A 22,582-nucleotide genomic window follows, 5' to 3' on the forward strand; every position below is an offset into this window, starting at 1 on the left:
TTGCAATTCTCTTGTTTCAGTTGCCCAAGTAGCTGGGATTACCTGAGTAGGTCACTGCAAATAGCCACTCACCATGTCTTGATGAGGCTAGTTAGGCAAACTCCCTCCTTGGGGCCTTTGCACTTGCTGTGCCCTTAGCCTAGAATGCTTGGGCTTGGGTATCTACTCCTCCAGCTCTTTCCTCAACTTCTCCACCTCCCAGCAGCAATTCCCCACACACCCAATATTGTAGATCCCTTTCCCTACTTGCAAAGACTTTGTTGTTTTGCTCACTGCTGCTGTTGTATAGCCAATGTCTAGAATAGTGCCTGGCACACAGTTAGCTCTCATACAAGTTTACTGAATGAACAAATGGATCTATTCATCAGGATGTCATTGTCCCAGTGCAGGTGGAGGAGTGGGGAAGCAGTAACCATAGGTCAGGTCCTCTCTAGCACCTCTGGTGCAGCCTGTGGCTAGACCCTGGCTGAAACTGGTGGCCTCACCCCATCATTGTACAGTGATGGCAATATGCCTGGGGGTGAGGGAGCTGCGCTTCCCCCAGGCTCCTTAGAGACAACAGAGGGCAGAGTAATTGACTACATCAAGGCCACCAGTGGGAGTGTCTCTCAAGTCATCCAAGCTCTGAGGAAAAGGAACCAGACAAGCTTTCCACTGCAACCACAATGCTTTCTCTGTTCCCCACCCTTGGGCTCCATAGGCGGCCAACAGCCTTCATAGCAGACTTTTGTACAGAAACACTGTATCATCCATTTGACCAGCTGCCAATCACAAGACACCAGGGGAGCCACCTGAAAATCATACTTCCGATGTCTGCCTGGAGAGGCAGATGCTTTGAATTCTATTTTCAGGGTTAGAAAGCTAAAACCCATGTGACAAGGTGGGAATCAGGAAGACAGGCCAGGCCGAGGATAAATATAAGAGAATTCACTGCCAACATGGACCCTCCCACCCAAAAGAAGCCATGAGCTCGTATTAAGGATCTCTGAACTTGGGGCTGGTACCCCACATGCCACCAGCATGTCTCCCTCCTCTGGCCCCCAGATGCCTCTTCTAGAAACAGTGGATTGCATCAGCCCTGTCCTTACCACACAATGGCTCCAATTCCCAGATGACTATCAAGTACTTGCAATGTGGCTGGTCTACCCTGGCTAGCACTTTTTTTTTTTTTTTTTTGGTTGTTCAAAACATTACAAAGCTCTTGACATATCATATTTCATACATTAGATTCAAGTGGGTTATGAACTCCCATTTTTACCCCAAATACAGACTGCAGAATCACATCGGTTACACATCCACATTTTTACATAATGCCATACTTTTAAGTAGAAACATATGCTGAATTTCAAATGCTTAGTATACACACACACACACACACACACAAAAAAAATCACCTTATAATGGGTTAAAATATTTAAATTAATTTCACCTCTTTATTGTTACTTTTTTGAAAATGTGGCTAAATTTAAAATTTTTTAAATGCATTTTAAATTATGAACTATGAATGATGGCACACACTTGTAATCCCAGCAACTCAGGAGGACTGCAAGTTCAAGGCCAGCCCCAGCAACTTAGCAAGTGTCTACCTCAAAAATACAAAAGATCGGGGCTGGGGATGTGGCTCAAGTGGTAGCGCGCTTGCCTGGCATGCGTGCAGCCCGGGTTCGATCCTCAACACCACATACAAAACAAAGATGTTGTGTCTGCCGAAAACTAAAAAATAAATATTAAAATTCTCTCTCTCTCCCTCTCTCTCTCTCTCTCTCTTAAAAAAAAAAATACAAAAGATCTGGGGACACAGTTCAGTGGTGAAGTGCCCTGGGTTCAATCCCCAGTAACAAAAATAAATAAATAAATAAATAAATAAACAAACAAAGAGAGTGGCTTGCATTTGTGGCTCCCTCCCAATTTCTATAGGATAGCATTGGGCTAGACAATCCTTCCTCACTCAAACTTTCTATTTTCCAAGGGTAGTGGAATCCACCCCCAAGTGTCTACTGGAAACATCTAGAAAACTGCATCACTTCCTATGTTCCACATTAAAAGGCCAGCCTTGGGGTCTGAGATGTCTGGGGGAGGGCCCCTGGTAATTCAGATGCACAGCCAAGGTAGCACTGAAGTCCTACAGTCTTAAACACATCCTAGTCCAGAAAACCTCCTTGCTGTGTCTTTGTCCCTCTCCTCCTGGATCATGAGTATGAAAGCAAAGTTTGAGATGCCATTGTCCTTGGCCCACAGGCTCAACCTCTACTCTACCCACAATCAATTTCTTCCTGACCCTTCTTGCCCTGATGCCTACAGGGGGTTACCCCTCACACATCTTCCCAGAGTCTACAAGAGTGAGCAGCTAAATTTGGGTATGCCAGATGATCAGATGGAACTGGTTCACCAGAACCTTCTCTCCTCTGTCCAAGAGCTGTGCCCTGGAGATGGGCCATCAGGACTGACCTCTGCTTCTGCTACCTGCAAGATATGTGACTTTGGATAACTTAGCTCTCCTAAGACTGAGCTTCCTAATCTCTAAAATGGAGGAAGACTCCTCCCATACAGTTTCATCATGGTGGTGAAGAGATAACAAAAGTAAGGCACACCAAGATATTCTAAGTTTTTGGCAGTGCTCCATCTTCGTGTACAAGGTGCAATCCCAAAACCACAACAGTGTAAAATGTGGGGTGAATAAAAATACTCTTTTTTTTAGTTATACACGGGCACAATATCTTTATTTTGTTTCTTTATTTTTATGTGGTGCTAAGGATCAAACCCAGTGCCCCACATATGTGAGGCAAGCACTCTGCCACTGAGCCACAACCCCAGCACCAAAAATATTCTTAATAATACTATTTTTTGATATACACGCCCACAATCGAAAGGACAAATAAAACTGTGAATCTTATACTATGCACAACTGACTATTCATTAAGAAAAGAAAGTCCCAGATGATTGCCCTAGGCCTTATTAGTATTTCCTAAACATATCTTCCCTCCCCAGAGGTAAAAATTTTAGTTTGTATGTTTCATTTGCATGAGCATGCACACACAATTTGATAATGGAGACTAGGATTCAAAACCGAGTTTCACTTAAGGGTCTTTATCCCAGCAGGGGTTTATAGTGTTATGAATATTGGGGAATCTGGAATCAGTAGTTGGGACCCAAGACCAGATTTCCTGCCCCATCCTCCCCTCCTTCTGCCACAGCTTCCTCTCTGGACTGCCCAATCACCAGAAGCCTCATCACTCTACCTGCCTTTGACACATCAGCCTGCTTCACTTCCATAGTGGCGATTACACCACAAAGTCTCTGGTGTATGCCCCAAGAATGCAAGGTTTTCATACATTCCATAGTCTCTCCAATACCAAATTGAATGCCTGGTTCATAATAGGCAATCAGTAAATATTTAAATGTATGGACAGCTGAATTATTATGTGCACACTGAAGCAATAAGTAAAACAACTGTGAACAGAAACTTTCACCAAGTTAAAACAACTCAGGCCCCTCTTTTGCAAAGACCTGGGCATCCAAGGTGCTGAGAGCTTGCAAAAGCTCAGACTGGGAGTTCACAGAGCCAACAAGGGTCACCACTTTCTGCCAAGTGCACGTCACTATGCTCACAAGGACACCCTTATCAACAGCCAGATGTGGGTTTCTGAAGAACTAGCCGTTGCCAACTTTGACTCAGCTTAACCACCATCAGCTCCCAGGGTGCTAGATCACATCAGAGGCTGATGTCAGCAAACTCCAAGAGGTCCTAGGAGAGTCACATGCTTGAGGACATTCCATTTCCTAGGAAATCTCCTCCTTCCTTACTTGCTTATCAAGATGGCCAGATAAAACACCAGGACCCAGCTTCCAGGGAATCAAAGCACTATTAGCAGTGGAAAGGGATATGGACTCAGAAAGTCTCTGATAATCCAGCCTCTACATCCACTGGCCTGGTGATTCTCACAGTCTCAAATTCCTTCTCTAAAAAAATGGGGGTACCAAGAGCAAGTTCTCAGAGATGTCATGACCTTCAAGATATATCATGAGCTGGGCACAGTGGTGCACACCTCTAATCCCAGTGACTTGGAGGCTGAGACAGAAGGATCCAGGTTTGAGGCCAATCTGGGCAATTTAGCCAGACCCTGTCTCAAAATAAAATTAAAATGATCTGGGGGTGGTAGAGTGCCACTGGGTTCAATCCCTGGTACCAGGAAAAAAAAAAAAAGACGACACGTCATGGTATTTAAAATCCGTTGCCTCCATATGAACCTGGCACACAGCAAGCACTCTGCACCTGTAAGATGACAGTGACATCTGGTCCTGGTGCTGCCCACCCTTCCTTCCACATGGCAGTCTCTCTCAACTCAAGATCTGACCCATCCCAGCAAAGAAAGGAGTCCACAGCCACAGCTCCTACCTGCTCCACAACCACACTCACCTGTCGTCCTGGCTCCACTCTATCCACTATACAAGACTGCAGCGACCAGGGAGACAGTCAGACTGCCACCCAGACTCGGCCCTGCACTGAACACAGATCCACCTCCTGGCCCTGACTCAAGGGCATATTGGTGGGGTGGGTGGAGCACAGAGGAGGGAGACAGGGAGGAGGCAGCACAGGGGAAGTCCCTTTTGCTCTGTCTTTCCAAGTACACCTTCTAGAATTTGTGCCCAACTCCCTGATCCAAGCCCTCTCCTGAAGTATACCCCTTTCCAAAGCTGCTCCCCAATTCAGCAGGGATGCTGGTGCACATCACTCAAGAGTTTAGGCTTTAACTAAGTCACAGATGATGCATATGACCCACAAATGCTTAAATACATCAGCAATCCCACAAATAAGAAAACAAAACAAAACAAAAGCAAAGGGACATGATTTGATCTAGCAATTTCACTTATGGTATATATTCCAAAGAATCAAAATCAGGAATTTGGGGGCTGGGGATGTGGCTCAAGCGGTAGCGCGCTCGCCTGGCATGCGTGCAGCCCGGGTTCGATCCTCAGCACCACATACAAAGAAAGATGTTGTGTCCGCCAAGAACTAAAAAATAAAAAAATATTAAAAAAAAAAAAAATCAGGAATTTGAAGAGATTTGTATGCCCACATTCTTAGCTGCTTTAGTCACGAGAGTTTAAACATGGAAGCAATTTGAGTGTCCTTTGAGGGATAAGTGAGTGCGAAAATATGATACACACATATAATTGAGTATTATTCAGCTGTAAAAAGGAAATTCTAACATTTGTTACAAAATGGATGAAACTTAAAGGCACTATGCTAAGTGAAATAAGCTAGTCACAGAAAGACAAATACCGTGTGATTCCACATAAAGGAGGTACTCAGAATCGTCAAAATCACAGACACAGAAAGTAGAATGGTGGTTGCCAAAAGATGGGGTGGGGTTTTCAATTTTACAAGATGAAAACAATTCTGGATATAGATGGTAGTAAAGATAACACATTAAGAATATATGAATGTATATAATGCCACTGAATTGCACACTTAAAAATGATTAAGATGGTAATAATTTTTACCATAATAAAAAAATCAGGGGGTGTAGCTCAGTGGTAGAGCACGTACTTTGCATCTGCAAGGCCCTGTCTGAGCACTAGCATACTTCGGGAAAAAAAAAAAAAAAAGGAATAAGAAAAACAAAGGACCCAGAAAAGGTAATTCACAGATTAAACCCAAACACTTAACAAACATATGAAATTATGTTGGTGACCAGGGAGCTCAAATACAATTTCTCACACAGTGCTGATGGGAATACAAATTGATACACTGGCTCAGAAGAGCCCTTCACCATGTGGTGGCTCAAGCCTATTATCCCAGATACTCGGGAGGCTGAGGGAGAAGAATCATAAGTTCAAGGCCAGCCTCAGCAATTTAGCAAAACCCATTCTCAACATAAAAAACAAAAAGGGCTGGGATGTAGCTCAGTGGTACAGCACCCTGGGTTCAATCCCCAGTACTATTTAAAAAAAAAAAAAAAGCACTTTACAGTATCTAGTAAATCTAAAGATGTATACAGCTTTCAATCTGGCAATGCCATCTCTGGGTATACCCCAGAGTAATCCTCCCTTACAACTCTTCACCCCATCATTCAAGGATGCTAATTTAATGCTGTTGTAATAGCAAAAAATGGAAACAACTTAAATGTCCATTAGTACAGGGACGGTCAAATAAACTGTGGTATATTCATACACTTGAATACTACAGATAACCATTTAGACTGAAGAAACTTATCTATATTGATCAATTTGGATAAAACTGAATAGATGATGTTTATTTTTTAAGTGTTACCAAAAGATAAATACAGTGTGAATTAAAAAAAAAAAGTACGTTTATGTGTATGTGCACATGTATAAATTGTATGTGTACTTATGTATACAATAAAAGAATAGAATTTAAGATACAACCAACTTTAAGAGAAGATTTACGCTGGGCACGGTAGTGCACACCTGTAATCCCAGTGGCTTGGGAGGCTGAGACAGGAGGATCGAAAGTTCAAAGCCAGCCTCAGCAACTTAGCAAGGCACTAAGCAACTCAGTGAGAGCCTGTCTCTAAATAAAATATGAAATAGGGCTGGGGATGTGGCTCAGTGGTTGAGTAACCCTGAGTTCAACTCCCAGTACCAAAAAAAAAAAAAAGAGAGAGAAAGAGAGAATTACATTCTGGGCAGATGGGAAAGACAGATGGGAAAGAATAGAATAGGTTGTAGGAGCAAGTCCTTAGCTTTACACTTATAATATTTATTTCTTTTTATTTATTTTATTTTTATATTTTGTCATGCTGGGGATCAAACCCAGGGCCTAGCACATGCTAGGCAAGGGCTCTACCACTAAGCTACACCCACAGTCCTTTTTATTTATTTTGAGATGTGTCTCACTAAATGCCCAGGCTGGTCTTGAACTTGTGATCCTCCTGCCTCCCCCTCCCAAGTAGCAGTATTATAGTTGTGTCCACCATGATTAGCCCCTTTATTTCTTGAAAGAAAAAAATGGGGTGGGGGTGGGGTTGTGGCTCATTGGTAGAGTGCTTGCTTAGCATGTGTGAGGCCCTGGGTTTGATTCTCAGTACTGAATACAAATAAATAAAATAAAAGTCCATTGATAACTAAAAAAAAAAATTTTTTTAAGTCTGATATAATGGGCTGGGGTTGTGGCTCAGTGGTAGAGTGATTCCTTAGCAAATGTGAGGCACTGGTTTGATCCTCAGAACCACATAAAAATAAATAAATTAAATAAAGGTCTATCAACAACAACAAAAAATTTTTTTAAAAGTCTGACATAATATGAAAAATGTTTACATTTGATAACTTGTTTATTTGATAATATGGCTGATTTTCAAATATAAATTTTATGTTTGAAATATTTTTATATTAAAGAGAAGGAATAAAGATTTTGAAAAAAATAAAAATTTAAAGGCAATACAAGAAAATAGGGACATATATATCTACATTTTTAAATTTTAAGAGAGAGAGAGAGAGAATAATTAAAAGACAAATGACTAACTGGGAAAATAAATCTACAACACATACACAGGATGATAGACCGGTTGATTCCTCCAGCCTGTAATGTGCTCATGCAAATTAAAAGGAAAAAAGCCAAAACACCAAATTTAAAAGTAGACCAAGGACATGAGTGTACAGTTTACAATAAAGATATATAAATGGCACATAGGAAAAGACACTTGTCTACACTTGGAAATTCCAGTGTGGTTGAGACAGTTTCTCACTGATCTTAACAGCAGAACCCAAGAGGCCTAAGACGCACAGTGCTGGGGGATGGGGGAAACGGTCCCTCTGACTTGTGTCGGGTCAACCTTGTGAGAGGGGATTTGGCAATATCTATCAACATCCCCTTTACCTGCTTTTACCTTGTGGATTTCCTTGCCAAAAGTTTTCTCTACAGAAAAGTCCCCTATAGTTGCACAGAAACTTGTCTATCAAGATCTTGGGGGCTGGAGTTGTGGCTCAGTGGTAGAGCGCTCGCCTAGCATGTGTGAGATCCTGGGTATAATCCTCAGCACCACATAAAAATAAAGGTATTGTGTGCAACTACAACTAATAAATAAATAAATGTTTTTTTGTTTTGTTTTAAATCTTTACCAGGGCTGGGGATGTAGCTCAGTGCTGGAGGGCTTGAGTTCAATCCCAACTACTGCAAAAAAGAAAGAAAGAGAGAGAGAGGAAAAGAAGAAAGAAGGCAGGCAAGAAGGAAGGAAGGAAAGAAAGAAAGTCGGTTTGCTGGGTGTGATGGCACATGCTTGTAATCCCAGCTACTCAGGAGGCTGAGGCAGGATTATAAATACAAAGCTAACCTGGGCAACTCTGAAAGACTGTTTCAAAACAAAACATAAATAAATAAAGGGCTGGGGAGGTAGCACAGTGGTAGAGTTCCCCTGAGTTCAGTTTCTAGTACAAAACACTCATATACACACACCCACATTCTTTATCACAGTGCCTCCTTCCCTCCCTTCCTTCCTTTCTGGTATTGCTATGTTGCCCAGGCTGGTTTTGAACCCTTGGGCTCAAGCAATCCTCTTGTCTCAGTCTCCCATCTGGGACTACAGCATGCATGTACCACCACAACTGGCTCACAGCACTTTTCATTTAAAAAAATTTTTTAAAATATCGGGGATTGAACCCAAGGATAGTTGACCAATGAAGTATGCCCCCAGCACTTTTTTATTTTGAGATAAGAATACATAAAATTATGGACCTTGGCCTTGAATTTTCAATCTTCCTGCCCCAGTCTCCCACATTCCCAGCCACTACTCCTGGCTCACAGCCCTTTTTATAACAACAAAATATGTTAACAATCTGAAAATCTATCCAGAGACCTGTTTAAATGCATCAAAGCACAGACAATGAAACACTATGCAAAGAAAAAGACAGAATGTGTATCTATGCATTCTAATATCAAGTGATTAGATGCACAGTATTAAATTGTAAAAAAAGAAGGGCTAGGGCTGTGGCTCAGTGGTAGAGTGCTTGCCTAACATGCTTGAGGCACTGAGTTCGATCCTCAGCACCACATAAATGTAAAATAAAGATATTGTGTCCACTTAAGACTAAAAAATAAATATTAAAAAAAAATAAATTGTAAAAAAAAGGCAGGCAGTGGCGGGGCTGGGGTTGTGGTTCAGCGGTAGAGTACTTGCCTCGCCCTGGGTTCGATCCTCAGCACCACATATAAACAAATGAACAAAATAAAGATATTAAAAAAAAAAAAAAAAGGCAGGCAGGGACGCATTCTGTGTAAGAGAGAGAAGTATCAGTACCTTAGCAAGACCCTGTCTCAAAATAAAAAAATAAAAAGTGCTGGGGAGAAAAAAAAAAAGCTGCCTGCGCTTGGGAGGTAGGTGAGTGGTAAAGCACCTCGGCGTTCTCTCCCCAGTAGGGAGGGAGAGAGGGAGGGAGGAAAGGAAGGAAGGCAATGTAAAGGTTGGAATCTCACACACCTGGACCTGAATTCCAAGTTAACCGTCAGTTGTTTGAATGTGGCCATGCTAACTCCCGGGTTTTAGGTTTTCGTCTGGGTAAATGCAGATAAAAACAGCACTATCTCTGAGGGTGTGTGAACATGACAGAAAACAGTGGCTCCAAGGATCATTATTGAAGTAGAAACAGCTGATCTCAGTCCAAAGAACTGCATCAGTAGCTGCTTTCACAGATTTGCCTTTCTTGTCCCTCTTTGTGTCCCACTCCAAGGATAGGGACCAGCATAGTATACACACTGGGCAAACAGCTTAACCAGGGTGGCAAGTAGGGCCGAAGTCCAGCCCTCCCTCTGCTGCCAAAGCATATGGCCCGTTGCATGGCTGTGTCCAAATGGAGGGGTAACTTTTTCTAATTTACATAAAAGTTTGGTGTGGGCTAGCAGCAATGCCATTTAGAGCACCTTCCTCCTTCCTCTTCTCTGCAAGTTAAAAACAACAAGGATCTGGGTGTGCAGACCAGGCTTTGCCAGAAGCACCCCTGGAGAAGCTGGTACAGCAAGCCCATCTGTATTTATTCTTCTACACTTCACTTCCCCTATGCCCACAAGGATTCTCTTTTCATAAGCAGCTGTGGTTTCTGCAGAACTGACTCCTATTACCTTTAGTTCAGTCAGATTCACTTCCTAATTCAAAGCTCTAAAGTGAGGTCACCCAGAAGACTAACCCTGTGTGGCCCCAGGAGAGCAATGGGCAAAACCTCCCTCTTCCTCTACCTCTTCCTCAGAAAGGCTAGTCCAGAATAATATCCCCACTGTAGTGCAGGTGGGGACCCCAGGTCCTCTGGGTACAGTGAGGTTAGGCAAACAGTAGAAACAGAAGCCAGAATGGACTGAGGCCTACTGCATGCAGGGCAATGTCTTAGGTACTGCACTGAGTAGTAAACATGACAGGCCCAGGCTTGCAGAGTTTACACCTAAGTGGGGACAGCCTCATGACTGACATAAATGCTGATGGTTCTATAACAATGACTCAGACCATGAGGGCACTGGAGCACAGAGTGATCGGCCAGCTCCTTTGCAACAGGGTAGGTGGGACCATCTCTGTGCGGAGCTGGCTCTTGACCTGAAATCAACATGAAAAGGCAGCCATGCAAAGATGGGAATGAGCAGGGGCAGAAGGTTCCAGACGGACAGAAGTGCAAAGACCCCACACTTGTCCGATGAAAGGAACAAGAGTAAGTCTGATGTAGTCACAGAGGACGAGGAAGGGCCCAAAGTGTACTGAGGAGGCCATGGGGACCAGGTGGTATAGGACATTGTGGTTCACCCCAAGGAGCTTGGATTTTATTCTAGGTGTCATGAAGTTATTGAAGGGTATTAATAGGAGTGACACAACTCTCCACCGTCCCCCCCACCACTATGCTAGGGATGAAATCCAGGGACTTTAAAATGCTAGGCTAAACTAGCCTAGCCTTTAACACTGAGCTAAAGGCCCAGTCCTGGATTAATTTTTTAGTTGTTGATGTACCTTTGCTTTTTATTTATTTATATGTGGTGCTAAGGATCGAACCCAGTGCCTCACACATGCTAGGCAAGTGTTCTGCCATTGAAGGACAAACCCAGCCCCCTGGATTAATTTTTAAAAGCTCCTTGGGGAAGTTCTGCAGCTATTGTACATACTCTCATTTAATTTTTAAACTCCTTTATGTGACAGTTTACTTTTATTCCTATTTACAGATGAGGAGTGTCAGTTTCTTCCTGACTAGGAGGAGTTGACTGATCAGGGCTCCAGGACATTGTATAACTTGCATATCCCCACCCAAGAATTCAGCCAAGCCTCATCAGTTCCCCTACCTTGCAGGTAACAAAGAGGCAGGTTGGCAGTGGGGAAGCCACTCTAATGTTTTCCCTTTCCCAATACAGCACCTTCCAGAGTTAGTGTCCAGGTCCCTGACACAGCCATCCCTTTCAGTCATACATGTGTCCCCTCTTCACCATGATGCTAGCTACTCGCAGAGTTCCCTGTCACTGAATGGCCTCTTATTTCCAGAGCTATGTTCCCTTGGTGATTAACGTGCTTCTCCAGAGCAGATGGAGATGCACCTTGACTTATGATAGGGCTGTGTCCTGAGAAGCTGAAAATACTTCAAGTCAAAATGCATTTAATACACCTAATGGAATATCCCAGCTTAGCCCCAGTGCACCCTAGAGTATTGGTGGCTGCTGCTGCCCAGCATCACAAAACGATCATACTGCATATCACTAGCCCAGAAAACGGGAAAAATTCAAACTTCCAAGTACAGTTTCTATGGAACACACATTGCTTTCACACCATCATAAAGTTAAACATCCTAAGTAAAAAAGAAAAAAAAAAAAAGCTATCTTACATTAAGGACCATCTGTACTCCTAAAGGCTCCAAGTGGGAACGGTGTAGAGCACTGTTCAGACCTAGGATCCCCACAGAGGTGGGTAAGATTCCAGCTTTGCCCTACAAATGCCTCTGGCTTTCAGCTCTATTTTGGAGTATATGGGAGCAGCAAGGATCCCCAGAATCTACTCTTTCCTGATCCCTAGTCACCTTTATAGAACTTTTATTCCCTTCTCTCCTTTCCAGAACATCTGGTCAGAACTGACATGAACTAATTAGCCCTTGTTGGCAATTCAGGAACAAATAAATTTCTGGACATCAGAGGAAAGTTTACTCATGAATTTCTATTATGAACTCAACAAGGTTAAAAGGGCTGGGTTTGAGAGAAGTAGAAAGGGTTCAGGTGGAGGGTGCATGTTGGTATGAGGCTAAAGGAATGTGTCCCCTACAAGAGAAATGAAGACTGTGGGTAAGGAAAACACAGTTTTCTGCGTCAGCCTGTCAGCTGGGAACAGAGAAGGGGGTGAGTGAGTCCCTCTGGAGGTTATCAGCATCATTAAGACTTGCTGATGAACCACTTGTACATACCCTTCTCCTCAAAGTAAAAGTAGAGAAGGAGGGAAGTGGAGGAATGGCTGACCTTCTAGGTGGTGCTGGAAAACACCAGACTGCACTTCTGAGCAACAGTCCCTCTGGGTGAAGCAGTGGGAATGCAGGGGAAGGGGCTGGTTGACATTCAGGTTATCAGAGGCAACACAGGGCCACCTCTCACCTGGGGCTCCCAAGCCCCCTGGGGGAATGTGGAAGTGAATCTAAGTACTCACAGCCCCATCATATCTCATGGCCAGAAGGCCCAGGTAACTCTTCTCAAGCCAACCTTTCCTGTCCCGTAACACATACTCACACTCAGGCCCTCGGCTGTGATAGCCTGTACACACTTCTCAGTGCACACTGGCCTACCTCAGAACACACAGGAACACAGCCCTCTCCCCCCATTTTTCCCCTCCCCTACACACCCCGCCCCACCACATACAATTTCTGGGGCCTGTTGGGCCTCCGCCAGAGCATTCACTTCCTCCATTCCTTGGCGGTATTCTATGGGCTGGTTCCTTCACCTTCTGCTCTGGCGCCTACTGTTTGTTTGTCAGGTTGCAGGTCCCTGGAGCCATCAGCCAGGGAGCCTGGAGCTTCAGGAAGAGCAGGGAGTGGCTACACCAGCCCTCTGGGGACTCTGAAAGTTGGGTAAAGAGAAGCCCTGGGCTTACTGTCCTATGTCCTGATAAACCCAATTCATAGGAAGTGAGTCTGGCTCATGCTCAGGTACTAAGGAGATGGGCTGCAGGGGGAGGGCCTGTAGGAAAGCAAGGGAGAGAAACATGTACAGCAGAGGGCTGGGTTTGTGGCTCAGCAGCAGAGCACTCACCTAGCACATCTGAGGCACTGGGTTCGATCCTCAGTACCACATAAAAATAAACAAATAAAATAAAGCTATTTTGTCCATCTACAACTAAAAAAAAAAAAGATACACAGCAGAGGCCCTGGACAGGCACCCCAGCCACACTGCTAGGCCCTGTGGGTGTATCCCCAGCAAGGCTGAGAGGGTTCTGGGGCAGCCTATAGCCATGGGCACACATACCGCAGAGGCTGCTACCTATGGAAGGCTGTCCCTGCCCCAGCACCCACAGCACACACTTACCATCCTTCAGGCCTATCCTAGTCTCTGCATCTGTGCCTAATTCCTGTGAGAGGAGCTGTCCTATCAGCCCTCAGAGTTCTCAAATCCAGAAAACTTCTGGGCCCTCCCCAATTGGCCCTCCCACCAGCTCAGACCTTCTCAGCTCTAGGCCTTAGGCTGTAGCGATTTCAGAATCATCCCAGCATTCAGACCTGGAAGAGGTAAAGGGAAGGCAAGACTCAGGCTAGACAGAGACTGAGGACTGGGGATTCTGGAATCGGCCTATTCAGTAGGACTCCACAGAGAGGCAGGCTCCTGGTCCTACAGGATAGCCTATAGGCAGAGACCCCCAAGTCAACCACACATAATGCCAAGGGCCAAGCAGAGCACCAGAACCCACTATTAGGCCCAAAACCCATGCCCAGGGTAATCTGGCACCTTGGCCAGTAGCTCCTCCTCCTGGCCCTTGTAGGAACCATCTTTGTGCTCAAGTTGGAAGAACGTGGCCTATCCATTCCCTGCAGCATGGGGGCAAGCACCACCAACCCCCACCAATGCAAACCCAGAGGCTCTTTCCAGGGACTTCTGTTACCAGAAAAAGACTCAGAGAAACTGAGGACAGAGAAGCCACGGACTCTTGAGACAACCCAGGAGATGAGTCCCCACCAGGGCCCTAGCTCTCTCTGAGGGCAGGAGAGGCCAGAGTCCCACCAACCTGGCCTCTCTGTGTCCTCCTGCCTAGGAGAGGGTGAAGGGATCAGGCTCCAGACACAGTACCTACCCCCACTCCAGGACACACCCAAACCTGGCAAGCTCACCTAGCCTCCAGGAGCTGTTAGTCCAGCTGTTCCAGAAAGAGAACATTTTCTTTCCTGTCTATTCGGACAGCCGCAGGGATAATGATGGTGAGAAAAGGACAGCAGAACACTGGGGACAGGAGATGCAGACAGCAGGACTACAGGGTTTCTGATGGTGGGCCAGGCCCCAAGCTGGGGCCCTGGGTAGGAGGCTGGCTGAGTGAGGTGGGGAAGGGCCTTGGGCCTGGCAGGGCACAGGGAAGGTCTGCATTGGTCTGCCTCCTGAACTCTGCGAAGAGGTGGGTGTGAGCGGTGGGAGGGTGGTTCTGGAAGCAGGGCAGGCTGGGGAGAAGGGAACAAAAGCCCAAGGGCAAGGAAGGAAAACGATTCCCTGTTTCATGGAATCTGTTCAGTTAAAAGGTGGAGCCCAGGGCTAGCCTCTAATAATCCTACCTGACCTCACACCCAGACAGGTCCCACAGCCCCTTCCTTAGCTAGTGCAGGGCTGGCGGGGCCCCAGCATCAACAGGCAAAGGTCTGGACACCTGGAGTCCTACTCCAGGGGGCAGGAAGTAAACTATGAGGCCAAAACATATTTCTCCCCCTCCTCCCATTTCCCCTTCTTCAATGGTCTCTCACCCTCCCCCCTCTCTTCCTAGTCCTTGTCCCCTTCCAGCCATCCCACCCTGGTGTCTCCGGGTCTCCATCTCCACCTCCTCCTGCTGCCTCCCCTGCCCCACCCCCAGTTATGTAAGGGGCCTGAGAACACACAGAGGAGCTTTGTTGTCAAACCAAATCCATAAGGAGCCGGAATCAGCCAACGCAGCTGTTCCCCATTCCCTCTGCCTTGGCAGGGTTGAGACTCCGGGCAGGAAGCCCCTACACGCCTCCATTTGGGGAGACAGGGTACAAACACTGGCCCAAGGGCCCCCAGACAGCTGAATGGGTGGCCAGGGATCAGTCACCACTGTGTGGGACCACAGCAGGGGACCAGCTGGCCCCTAAGGCAGAACAAAGCCACAGTGCAAAGCTAGAGTCACAAAGACCACAGAGATGCAAGCTCTGGGCCAGAGACAGGCAACACAGTGCCAGGCTCCGGGGCCGGGGCGGGGGGCGGGGGAAGGACCAGTGAAAGTGCACCCCATGTTCTGCCCATATACCGATGCAAGCCCATATGCCCTCTCCCACATATAACGCATGTACATATCCACACACTTACAAGGCACACATGTACACACAAGCACATGCATCAGACCAAGCACAACAGGTGCGCTCACCTGGCAGGGGTCTGAGCAGAAACCTCCTCTCTGCTCTGGCCAGCTCCCTCCATCCTAGCAGGTAGCTCTTGGATAAAGAGCTGGAGCTCTAGAGAGAGGAAGGTGGAGGAAGTCAGAGGCCTGGGAAGCTCCATCTGACAATCCTTTGGTGGAGACCCGCTGCAGAAGGACAAGATCCTGCCCATGTGCCCAAGATGCCCAAGGATATGGATAGGGTCCAGGAAGCAGCAATGAAGACCACAGAATTGCATAGTCTTAGCAGGCACTGTCCTTCCCCCACCCACATGTTGAAAGAGCCATTTTTGCCCTAAAATTCCAAAGCTGCTAATACCTGGAGCTTTCTTTGGACTCCCAGTGAAGTCTCTCCTGAGTACCCCCCCACTTCAGTGAACCCAACCACCTCCCATGAGGACAACCCAAATGCTGAGGCCTAGGGAATGCAGGGGCAGAGGGACAAGAGAAGGAGAGAGAAGAGGTGGAAAGGAAGACAGAGGAACAGAGGAGAGGGAGAGGAATACTGGGGATGTGTCTTAGTCTGAAGCGCTTGCTTGGCATGCACATGGCCCTGGGTTCAATTCCCAGTACTGAAAAAAGAAAAAGAAGAAAGTGAGCAGGTGCGGTCTATCTTAAAGGAAGGCAGAAAAGGACAGAGGAAAAGGAGGAAAGGAACAAAGTGGGGACAAGAAGGAAAAGGGGGCACTAAGCCTGGAGAGAAGGGCCCATGCTGTCCCCACCCCTCACTCCATCAACACACCCTCTGCTCCCAGCCCCTTGGATCTAACTCTCCCAGTTGGACACAGCCAGGCTAGGCCAGTGGAAAGGGCATTTCCAGACCAGATATCTTAGCCCATCCTGTCCAAAGGGGGGGTTAGCCTCAACAACCTCAGACCTTCAGGGTCTGGAGAACAGACAAGCTGAATGAAAAGGCATGAATGGGAGGACAGGGAGAGAGCCCAGTAGCACTCATGGGGCTCAGCCCAACTGGGCAGTGTCCTGCCTCCTCCCTGCCTGGGGAGAGAGATGCTGTGACCCTGAACAATTAAGTGTCTTTTCTGAGCTTTCACTCTGTCATTTGCAAAAAGAAATACTTATGGAGCAGCTACTGAGTGCTAATGTGGTATTGCTGGGAATACAACAGTAAACGAGACAAGTAACGGGTCCTGCCCAATCGTCCAGTGACTATAAGCTCACCTCTGAGGGCTCTCTCAGGTAGAAAAATGTCATCCAATTTGTGTATCACCATCCTAAGCAGTGATCAGACACCATTATCTGTACCCCAATGAGCAGACATGCTGATTGAAAACCAAGCCCAAGACCTGCCTGAGGTCACATAGCTGGACAGAGAGGAGACAGAAGCAACTCCTACCAGGCCACCTGCCCCTTTTCCCCTGGGGAAAATAAGTAGGCACTCTTTAATCTCAGCTCCCCACTCTGGAATAACAGAAACACCAGCCAGCATTTATACAGTACTAGGTTCCAAGCACTGATGGTATCTCTTAAGAAGTGCTAATTTGTTAGAGAAGTAAACAAAGGTAACAAAGGCAGGCAGGGAGCTCTGATCAAAGTTAGCAAGGAGGGAAGAGCTTAGAGTCTATAACCTGCCTCTCAAAATACAAAGCTCCTGGCTCCACATCACCTCCCGGAAGCCCAACCCCAGGACCTTTGGTTTAGCCTGTGTGGCACTGAGATGTACTCTGGACTCATCAGGCCCAAGATCCCCTCCATGTCACAGGACAGGAGAATGCAGGGGGCTTCAGGGAAGCTTTATAGAACAGGGGCTTGAGTTGATGCTGAAGGACACTGGCCATTTAGAAAGGTCATTGTCAAAGATGCCTAAGCTGTGGGGGTGTGGGGATGCTGGTGTAAGTAAAGATAAGGAAGTAAAAATACATGAGGCTTCTACAGAGAATATAAGAACACACTGGAGCCGGGGAGCGGAGGGGAGGGGTGGTTAAAAAAAAAAATCTTTTAAGCCAAGAAACCCTCTGTCCCAGTTTCAAAAGAAATTTTAAATGGAAACTCAGTATGTAGAAGGAATGAAAGTGGAGCTGGTCGGATTGAAGCAAAAGAGGATGACTCCCTTACTCCAAGGGAAGCCGCACCACCAAGATCCCTTTCTTAAGAGGGCCCCAAATAAGGAGAAGACTGACATAAGGACAGGAAGTGACACAGGTCTGGTCTGTGTAGGGACCTGAAGGTTACTGAAGAGCGGTGACAGGTGCAGAAATGTGAGCAGCCAGACCGGGGGTGGGAAGAATGGAGCATGCCCTCCTCAGGGGACAGCCTGCGACCCAGCACACCAAGGCTCCTGCCTGCCTTTCTGGTGTCTGAACAGGGCCCCCAAGGTGATAGCACACACTGGGGTCAGGCCAATCTCTGACAAACAGCTCATCTGGCAAAGAGGGAAACTCTTTTTCCTTTGCTCTCAGAAGAATAGGAAGCAGGGATAGGAGTACATAAAGACAATGGTAGAAAACCTGAGCTATGTTTTTCACTCATCCATCAAACACTCATTTATTGAGCACTTATTATTGCTAGTCATCATTGCAGGCATGAAGAACATAGCAGCAAATAAGACAGACAAATTTCTAGAGTTTACATTAAGGAAGCCACATTTGGTTTTGTACTAGAGATTGAACCCAGGGGTGCTTTACCACTGAGCTATGTCCCCAGCCCTTTTTATTTTTCATTTTTGAGGCAGGATCTCACTAAGTTGCTGAGGCTGGCCTCAAACTTGCAATCCTGCTACCTTAGCCTAGTTGTTGGGATTACAGTGCCACAGAGCCCCATGGAGCTTGGATCAAAATCCTAAAATAAAATACCTTCAAAGTGTTCAAACCCATTCTACACTACAAACACACTCCAGCCAATGACTGCATCTCCTCTATTCTGTCCCTGTCAAAGTCACAGGTCTATGCTCAAAGACCTCTCATAACAGGGAAATTGCCCCTTCCACAGGCAGAAGCATGCCTCTGAAACCTATAGGTGGCCATCCTGACAACCCTGCGACCTCTCCCTCCTCAGCCTCTTCAGATTCTTAGGCAAGTGAGTCAACCAAATATTAATGCACTATTAGGATGTGTGGATTTTGTATCCAGGCAATGTGAGGTTGTATCTCTGTTCTGTGTCAACTGTTTAGGGCCAATGAAACCAGTAGCTCCATTCTCACATGTCCAGAGCTCCCAGGATGCCTTGGGCTCTGCACCAATACTCCTCTGTTTGTCTTACTTCCCAGAGATTCCCATCAGTGGGAGTCCAGGGTGTGTCCCTACTGGTCTCTATTTCTCTCTGCCAGGCACCCCTTCATTGAAGGTGAGCAATCTCAAAAGAACAAGGAGGCCTATGGCTTTTGAGCCTGCCTGCCAAGTACAAGAGGAGGTTTCAATGGCTGTAAAATGGGGTGTTTAGGGAACCTCTCTGACCTTGAGCCAGCCCAGGTCAGGGAGGTCTATGCAGCAAAAAGTGCTCCTACCTGGCAGGAACACTGGAAGAGGCCACCTTGGATGGTTTGATTCCCCATGCCCCACCCTAGTAGGGCCCCTCCCCTTCCCCACGCGTCGCTGTGGTTGCCGGATGAGGCCTTGCAGCCATGTGGGAGGCCGAGGAAACGCATTTCCAAAGGAATAGGAGCGGGCAGGCGGGCCAGATGGAAGCAATTACCAGCGGGAAAGCGGGCGTGGTGGGGGCTGGGAGGGACCGGCAGGGGCCGGCAGGGAAGGAGGAAAGCCAGGAGGCGAGATGGAAGGAGGAAGGAGAACCCGGGTCTGCCCAACTGAGAGGGCAGACAAGCCCGACTCAGGAACTCAGAGGACTGGGCTTGGATGGGCAGGGCTATGACTTAGACTCAGGGTAGCACCCAGAAGCCTGGGTTTGTGTCCCACTTTTGTCACTAAAACACTGTGGCCTTGGGCAAATCCCTTTATACCTGAGTCCAGAGCCTCTTCCTTCTCCTCCTTCTCCTTCTCCTTCTCCTTCTCTTCTCCTTCTCCTTCTCCTTCTTCTTCTTTTTTTTTAAATTGCAAGCCCAACAGGTAAGGAAAACCAGTTCAGGGGCACAGTTGAGAACTGGACTGAAAAGTTCAGGGTTTGGAAGCAGGCCTGAAACTGAGTCCCAGCTCAGCTGCTTATGAGCTCTGATCTTGGCCAAGTAGTTTAATCTTCCCCAGCCTCTGTTTCTTCACTTATAAAGGGGCTCAAGAATAGGGGGTTTGGGGATTGGGGGTACAGCTCAGTGGTAGGATGCTTGCCCAGCATGTGTGTTCAATCCCCAGCACTGAAAAAAAATAGGATTTGGGGGTTTGGGGTGAGGTGGTAAGGTTTACATTAAGTGATGTGAATAAGTGCCTAGCACATTTTTTTTTAATTGATCAGAACAGGTCTTTAATAAGTGCTTGGTTGATAAATAATGACTCCTTTTGTTATTTGCTAAGTCCCTTTTCATTATGACTTTTATTATGCTGCAATGGGAGGAAGGCATAGAGTAGATGGTGGGCACAGTAGCATTGCTGCAGCAACAGGAACCTGCACCCTGAAAGGGGGTTTGGGCCCAATGCAGAAACACAACTACACTCCCTGAAATGCTCCCTGGACTCTTCTAGCTGATTTTCCCCAAACAGGAAAGCAAGATCCTGGAGTCCCTCACTCCCAGCAAGGGACTGAACAAAGCTGCAAGTGGAAGAAGAGGTTATCCTACCACTCCAACTGCTCCTGGGCTTCTGCAGCCCAGCCTTCCTCACACTCAAGGCCCACATTGAAAACTGAGGGCCTAGCCAACCTACACATCACCACAGTCTGAATAGCCGCACCCTCCTTCATACTGGGCCAAAAGCAGAACCCAGGGCTTCAGAGTGTAGACAATCACATCATCCTTCTGTATGGCAGCATTTGGGGGTGGGGTGGGTAGAGATGGGGCTGTGGTCTGGCCCTGGCTATGTCTCCAAGACTTAAAAGAAGAGCCAAACCTCTAGATACACACTGCCCTCATCCTGAAAAGCAACACCTTTTGGTGGAATTTAGCACCTGGCTGGGACCACAGTATCACTTGCTGCTGCTCCCACTTGAGGCTGCACTGGACCACCTCCTCCACCTGCATTGCATCATGTGAGCCTGAGTCTGCGTGCGCACACGCACACGCGCGCACACACACACATACACACAACAGGAAATGGCACTCCCTGAAATGCTCCCTGGACTTTTCTAGCTGACTTTCCCCAAACAGGAAAGAAAATCCTGGAATATGATAAGGTTTTGGGAGATTCTGAGGCCAGGGATGGCTAGAAACACATCCAGGGGTGCTCAATATTTATACAGAAGCACTGAACACCCCTGAGAAGGGGTGAAAAAGGAGAGAAATATGCTAATGACTACAATCGCCCAAAGTCCCCTACGCTAGCCATTTCCTCCTGGAAACCAAAAGCTTCTGGTCAAGACCCTAGGTCTTGAGAAGGAAGGAAAATCCTAAGGGCCAGGGAACAAGAAGCAGCAGCTTCACCAGCATCGGCTTGCTACAGAGAACTAACAAATACCAGGTGAAATGATCAGTTAGGGGGTGGGAGCAGGTGCTGAGAACTCAGGAGTTCCCACTCTTTACCACCTGTTCTGCCTTCCTACGTCCAAGGTCCATCTCCAGGGACAGCGAGCCCTGGCTTGGCTTTCTGACCCTAGTGGAAGCCCAGGCTTCCCACACAACCTTGCTTTACCTTCTACCCTTTCCCTGTGTTCCCTCCTCTTCCCTCCCTGTAAGCCCAAGGACCGAACTCCGTAGGTATCTTACAACTGTTTCATATTTAGTCTGAGGTACAGTGATCCCTTCCTTACAATGGACGGTGCAAACCTTGAGACCCTCTGAGAGGAGTTTTCAGCTCCACTGAACAACTATGGAGCAGTCACTCTGAGAAGAGATCCAGAGACCAGAGGCAGTCTCCAGGGCAAAGACAGATAACAGGCCCAGACAAGGTTACTGCAGGGAGGCCACAGTTCAAGATGGTGCCAGAAAGGGAGCTGGCCTCTCTGATCCTCCTGTGAAGGGGAGGCCCTTTCCAGGATTTCTTGCAATTTCAGAAAGGAGTAGATTCTTGGTTCTACTCAGAAAACTAAATCCTAAGAGTGTAAAATGGCTGGGAGACTGGAGGGGCCAAGACAGTTTCTGAGGAGTGGGGAGTAAGTCATTTCTTCAGGGAAGGGAGGGATGGAGGGAGGGAAGGGGGGGCCCTCCTATGTTTGAGAAGCAACCTATTCCCAAGCCAAAGATGCCCTCTCAGTACAAGGTCCAAGCAGGTGACTCCTACTTTTGTGTTAGGCAAGTGCTCTAACCACTGAGATACACTTATGGCTCCTAATTTACATTTCTAGTTTATTCCATTCACATCACCCTTCTAACCTACACTATCACCTTGAAGTCTGGGGAGCTGGCCCCAAGTCTGTGTTCTCCCTCAACTTCTTGGTGGAGCCCAGAGCCCACTGAAGTAGCCTATGATCTCCCACCCAGACCAATCAAGAAACAGCATAAGGAGCACCCTGAGAATGGGGGCAGAAGCCGAGCAGGAAATAGGTAGAGGAAGCAGGGCCACCTCAGCTTAGGCAGAGGGTATCCCCAGACCAGCACCCAATATAACAAAATAGCCTGATAGTCAATTTCCAGGCCCCAAGCAATTGGCACCTCCCAGGTACCTCATTGAATTACATGGCAGTTTTGGAGAGTCAGTATAGGAGAAATAGTTCTAGTAGCAAACACTTACATAGTTCTTCCTCTCTGCAAGCACTTTTCAAAGTACTTAATACAGATCAACTCATTTAAAACCTGTGGACAGATGCCAGGACCAGGGCTTGGAGAAGGCAAGTGGGAGGGTGGGGTCTGTAGCACTGGTCCTGCACAGTGTCATGGGTTTGTGCCTTTTGTGACAACCCAGCCTATACCAGGTCCTTTTCCAAAGTTCTACAGAAAGTAAGTCCACCTGAACGTGGCTTCCATTCCATGCTTCCCACCAGTGGTGGAAAGCACAGGCTTCCTTGGGGGTGGGGGAAGCATGAACTCAGACAGGGCATAGTTG

At 47.0% G+C, this 22,582-nt stretch overlaps 1 protein-coding gene across 8 annotated transcripts in view; it reads right to left on the bottom strand.

Annotated features, from left to right (window-relative positions):
- Window positions 1-22,582, bottom strand: part of St3gal4 (ST3 beta-galactoside alpha-2,3-sialyltransferase 4) — a 46,239-nt gene that overhangs the window by 22,624 nt on the left and 1,033 nt on the right. For 3 of the 8 annotated variants that reach the window (XM_046432739.2, XM_046432737.2, XM_058575273.1), the window contains exon 2: window positions 15,534-15,621. The exons of 2 other annotated variants lie outside the window; for them this stretch is intronic. The gene's annotated coding sequence lies outside the window, so the exon portion shown is untranslated. Of the gene's footprint in view, window positions 1-12,817; window positions 12,839-15,533; window positions 15,622-19,458; window positions 19,478-22,582 lie in introns of those variants that run through there. 3 more of the 8 variants (XM_058575272.1, XM_046432736.2, XM_058575271.1) reach the window with 3 other exon arrangements.

Source organism: Marmota monax, unplaced genomic scaffold (genome assembly GCF_021218885.2).
Source record: "Marmota monax isolate L192 unplaced genomic scaffold, Marmota_monax_Labrador192_F-V1.1 WCK01_AAM20220418_F8-fsc00062, whole genome shotgun sequence".
NCBI lineage: Eukaryota > Metazoa > Chordata > Mammalia > Rodentia > Sciuridae > Marmota > Marmota monax.